Source organism: Mirounga angustirostris, unplaced genomic scaffold (genome assembly GCF_029215605.1).
Source record: "Mirounga angustirostris isolate CCGP_5_RB_7025 unplaced genomic scaffold, mMirAng1.0.hap1 SCAF_13, whole genome shotgun sequence".
NCBI lineage: Eukaryota > Metazoa > Chordata > Mammalia > Carnivora > Phocidae > Mirounga > Mirounga angustirostris.
In genome coordinates this window covers 65468541-65474540 of record NW_026991721.1, presented here as the reverse complement: position 1 = coordinate 65474540, position 6000 = coordinate 65468541, and positions in this window count along the sequence as shown.

Here is a 6000-nt window from a genome sequence, read left to right as displayed (position 1 = left end):
ACAATTCCTCCGTGTCAGGCACTGTACTACATTCTTTGTGGGTGTTGTTAAATTTAATTCAAAATAAAAAAAAAAGAGAGAGAGAGAAGGAAAGAAATTGAGATTCAGAGAAGCTAGTGGATGGAGACACCGAGATCTGAAGCTGAATTTGTCCAGCTCTAAAGCTTTTGTCCTGTTCCCTGACACCCAGCTGCCTCTGTGGTTCCCCACAAAGCTGTAAGGAGAGTGTGGGACTCATCTGTGATTTGCTCTGCGACTTTTCTATCCTTGCCCACCACCTGGGAGCTTGTTAGAAATGCAGAGGCTCAGGCCCCAATGCAGACTTACTGAATCTGAATTTGCTTTTTAGTGAGACTCCTGGGCACATTCAAGTTTAAGAAGAACTCCTTTAGATCTCTTGCTGAAAGATATGACATAGACCGTCCGAAAGGTGGTGGAGAGATACTTCTCTCTGGCTCCCCAAACCATTATTACTAGAATTGAAATGGCTGCTCCTCAATTTAATCAAGAAGTGACAGTTTTAAAACCTGCTTGGGTGCCTCTTGAATAAAATTGGAATGGAAGAACTGCTGAGTGATCTAAGAAGTTAGAAGGAGAATTTCTGTTTCAAGGATGTTTCCATAGCCTTTCTAGGGAAGAGATGCTCATCGTTAACAACTTTTTTTTCCCAGCGGGAATTCAGGTCATACAGACAGCAGTTTGGAGGATGAATGGTATGTGGGGGTTGCAGCCCACTAACCTGGATATGGGACAAGGTGTAGCTTTTATCTCACTTTATGATCTTAAGCAAATCATCAAAGCCTCTCTATTTATCTACTGGTCTTGGCCTGGGAGTATTCAGAGTAATAGCTGGGTGTTCTCATGCCATTATAATGATGACGAGGGAAATTTGTTTTTAAGGCAGGAATATCAGGTGGGTTAATATTCTGGGACCTCAAAAATTCATAGGAGTTAACTAAATTATTTGTTAGACCCTTCCATCAACCAATAACCCAATCAACCAAACCATTAAAAAGTATTTATTGGGAAGTTGCCACGTGTCTCAGAGTACAAAGGGAATAATGCTCCTGGTACAGAAAATAGTAATTATGAATCACTTTCCACCTGCTCTCTGTTCCACAAGAACTAAGCATAGTAATGAGTCTAAGAAGCCAAGATGACAGGTGCTGGGCACAGGGCACTGGGTAGGTGGCAGGGAGAGGTTCTCTTTCCATTTTCCCATTCACCCTTAGCCTCACCCCCTTGCCTGGCATCCAGAGCAGAATTTCCAAAAGCCTATTGAGCATCTACCCCTGGAACACAAACGGAGTTCAGACGCCATGCTACACAGGCAGAGGAAGTAGAGGCCTCAGGTCACCTTAGCTCATTCTCTCTCACTTCCGTATCCGATCCCAAAGTCCTAACCACTGTACCTTGGGAATATCTTCTCTACCTGCCCTCCACATTCCATTCATGAGCCCCAGCCCTCTGTTTGTAGGCTTCCTAGCATCCAGAACAAATCAGGCCCCTGCTTCCTCAACAACCTTTAATGGCTCCCATTGGCTTCAGAAGAAAGTCCCGCCTCCTTAGTCTAGCATCCATGACCCTCTGTGATGTGGCCCCACACTGCCTTTCTAGCATGTCGTTTCCCTCCGTTTGTCTCTTCCCAGTTTTCAGCCAGAACGCTATACCGCCAGGTCGACCCCACCCCGTGTGTGTACACCCTCCCCCCCAAATGCCTTGGTCCAATCATTCTACTCAGACCATCCTTCCAACCCCCACTCCAGCTCTCAAAAATCATCCCTCTCCCTCAAGTAGGTTAACCCTTCAAGTCCTTGAAGACTTTCTTAGTTTCTACTTATTACTTGTTGGAGTCTGTCGGGCATTCGGGCTTATCCAGATGTTTTCCTCCTTTGTTGGGTTATGGGCTCCCTAAGGGCAGTGGTCAAGTTGTAATCATCTTTGTGTCCTCAGAGGCTAATCCAGGGTATGCTTCTTAAATGAAGGAGATTGGCGAACGAGGGCCATACGCACAAATGCTACAGGGATATACTTAGTATGAAGAGGTGCTAGAGGGTCTCTTCATACTAAGGCAGAATGGCTCCATCACTGGCCAGCTGGGTGATAAGGGAAAAATGAATTAACTTCTCTGTGCCTCTGTTCTCCTCGATAAACTGGCAATAACAATAATGTCTGCTTCATAGGGTTGCTGCGTGGATACAAATGAATATAAGTTCAGGAGCATGTGCTTGCTGCTGTCTGAACATTCGCACTTCTGTGACCTTTGCCCTTTCTCCTCCCCGTTCCCCTCCTTTTCACCTGACTTCGCCCACCAATTCCTCCGATCCTAACTTTGATGTCCCTTCTTCCTGCAAGTGTTCCCCGAGTCCGCCATGTCTGTAGCAGGGTGCCTGGTGTATCTTACTGCAAAACCTTACCTTCCCCCACCACATACTCATTTCACTGTGGTGCAATTCTCTGTTGAGATGTCAATAACTACAGCAAGACCAGTCATATTTATTGAGCTTTTACTATATGCCTGGGGCTATGCGAGGTGTCTCTCAGGCATTATCTTATTCAATCCCCACAGTGACCCTATGAGATAGGTGTTATTATTCCCATTTTACAGATGAGAAAACAGGACAGAATAAATTCAGTAAATTGTCTGAGATCACCCAGCTGGTGAGTCACAAGACAGGGATTCAAACTCAGCTCTGTCTAAGTTTGGGCCCATGTTCTTAATACTATACTAAATGCCTGGCATGTTCTGGAATATGCAAAAACAGACCAACAAAACAAAAAATGCAAAAACCGAAACCATGTTTAAAACAAGTACTTAGTAACCTGATAAGCATTGTAAGTCTCCTCCACCATTCCCCTTTCCTTCTCTGGGGGTGGGGGTCCAGGGGAGATAAAAGAAGATCATCATTCCCTGGTTCGCACAGTGGTTGGGACTGCACAACTCTGCTGTAGTTAACTGAGCTCATTAGAAGCCCACGGAAGTGAATTAAAGAAACATGACTTGTACCAGTCTACCTAGCCACATTTTAGGTTCCTGGGGCATATGGGCACAAGCTCATTTAAAAAGCATTTTTAACAAAAGCACACAACAGAAATGTTCAGCATATGTTTGAGTAGGTAGAGATTCATGGAATCCTAAATCAACTTGCTTTTTATAGTCACTCAGAGAGGGGCAAATTAGTGCAAGCCATTCCTTCCATCAGTGCATGCTAAGGAGAGGCCAGGCTGAAGAGCAGGTAGAGATGCCAAACTGAGTGCTGTGCATTGGAGGGTCCCAAGCCTCCGGTCCCCTCAGCCCAACCCTCCCCACACCGTGACAACCTCCTACTCCCCACCCGCTCTCCCTCCCATACCACTTGAAATACGCCCTTACATGCTCATTCTCACCAAGGCAGTGCCAACTCTAAGAAACTCCCCAAAAACATTTTTTTAAAGATGACATAAATAATACATCTTAATTAGAAAATAAGCTTAGGGAAAAAAAAATTATCCTCACTCCCACTTTCCTAAAGAAAACATTTTGGTGTCTATGCTTCCAGGGTTTTTTGGGGTTGTTGATAACATATATGGTATTATATACACACGCATAAATATATGTATGTATATACACATTTATACACACGTACATATATGTATTGACCTGTATGTGTTTACTTCCTTTACCAAACTATGATTATATCCAATGTTTTGTAATTTGCCCCCCCCCCGTGTAATATCAACGTTTCAAATCAATAGTGCATGTGTACATCATCATTTGTAGTAGTTCAATGATATTCTCTGGTAAGGCTTATCATAATTTATTTAACAATCCAGTGTTGTTGGATGTTTAGGTTGCCTAGCCAGCTGCTGTTGATGACACCTCCAGGCGCATCCTCATACATCCCATCCCGAGCACCTGTCCCATTATTCCTTAAAACAAATTCCCTAGGCACTATGTCTTAAAAACAAATTACTCATTACTGCTGGGTGTTGTAATCACTCCTTAATTGCTTGGTGTGAATTCACCCAAAGGCTCCTTTCTTTATAACAGTGATGAGCCCTGACAAAAAAGGAGGTTTGTTAGAGTTGAGGGGGGGTGTGTGAGGGAGAAGAGGGGGACAGGAGAAAGAATGGCTTGGGGATCTAAGATATTACCAGAGGAAAGTAGGACTTGGTGCCATGGGACTAATAGAGAACTGTTAGATCAGACTGAGGATGTTGGATTAAAAACAAAACAAAACTGCCAGAGAGCAGAGATGGAAAGACTCCAACATTTGCCTCCCTGCTCTGCAATTTCACCAACACTGGATCCTTGGCATAAAACTGTGGGATAGCCATCTTTGTTGGTCTTTTGGAAAATATTTCAGCAATTGAGACCCACAAAAATATTCATACTATTTGATTCGGTAATCATACTTCTGGAAATACTTCCTAAGGAACGAGCACCAAAGAAAGTGAAAGCCATGTGTACAAAGATGAAGAAACATCTTTATGTACAGAGTTACTTAAACAGAAACTTTTATTCAATGAAAATAGTCAACAGTTAACTAAATTATTGTTCAGCTACCTGATAGAGTAGCATATGGTTATCTGGTACTAGCTGTGTGATCTCAGGCAAATTATTTAACCTCTCTTATCTATTAAATGGTGGTACCAATATTTATTATTGCACGCTTGTTGCCAAGATTAAGCCAGATAAATTTCAAAAGCCCCTATAATGGTACTTGACACATGATAGGTGTTGAATACATTGCAGTGAAATATATAAGGAATATGTGGCACTTTTGGAAATGAATGTGATATAAACAAAAAGGTGCCCACAAAAGCAGACAGATACCGGTCTGTCATGGGGAACCCCTGGATCTGGAACTGCATATCTTTTTGTCTCAGTGTGGACTTGGTGGCTCTTCAGTTTCAAGACCTGGAGACTCAGTCCTGTCAATGCTCAGGGGTGTCAGGCCCTGAGGACCTGTCCTTACTCTAAATTAACAAAAGCCTGAAGTGGGCACTAGAGTGCCAAAGTACTGATTTACTAAAAGAAATATAAATATCATGTGGAACAGAGATATCTGTCCCAGCATGTGACGCCTTCTCTTCCTAGAGGTGAAGAGCTCAGGGAGCTACAGCAGAATCAGGAGCCGTGATATGGACAAAATCACAGGGAGCCTTAAACCCTAATGAGAGAAACAACCCAAATGTCCATCGACAGAGGAATGAACAAGCAGAATGTGGTCTATACATGCAGTGGAATACTGTTCAGCCTTAAGAAGGAGTAGAATTCTGATTCATGCTACAGCATGGATGAACCTTGAAAACATGCTAAGTGAAATAAAGCAGACCCAAAATGATAAACCTCATAGTATTCCATTTACAAGAGGTACTTAGAATAGGCAAATTCATAGAAATACAAAGTAGAATAGAGGGTACCAAGGGCTGGTGGTGGGGAGAGGGAACAGGGCATTATTGTTGAACAGGTCCAGAGTGTCAGTTTGGGAGGACGGGAAAGTTCTGGAGCTGGATGGTGGGGATGGTTGCACAACAATGTGAATGTGCTTAATGTCACTGAGCTGGACACTGAAAAGGGCTAAGATGGTGCATTTTGATTAAATATATCACTGAAAACAAATGAATAAAACCCCCAAATCTAACAAGACAGGAAATACAGCATGGGGGTTGAGAACATGGGGCTCTGATGCTCAGCTGTCTGGGCTCACATCTGCTTCTGCCTCTTTGCTAGCCATGTGTCAGGGGGCAAATTACTGATACTCTCTCTTACGCACCTGCAAAATGGGTAATACTTCTTCCTAGAGCAGTCATGAAGATTACATTGAGCAGACCTAGGTAAATTTCCTAGCCTTAGAATAAAACTGGGCACATAGTGAATCCTACGCAATAGCTAGCAAAAAAAAAAAAGTATCTTTCTTGGTTCCTTTTGAGAGATTGTTACTATGAAGATCAGAAATACTGGGGTTGTAGCATTATCTTTGTGTGGCAGATCTACAAGGAGTCAGTCAATCATAA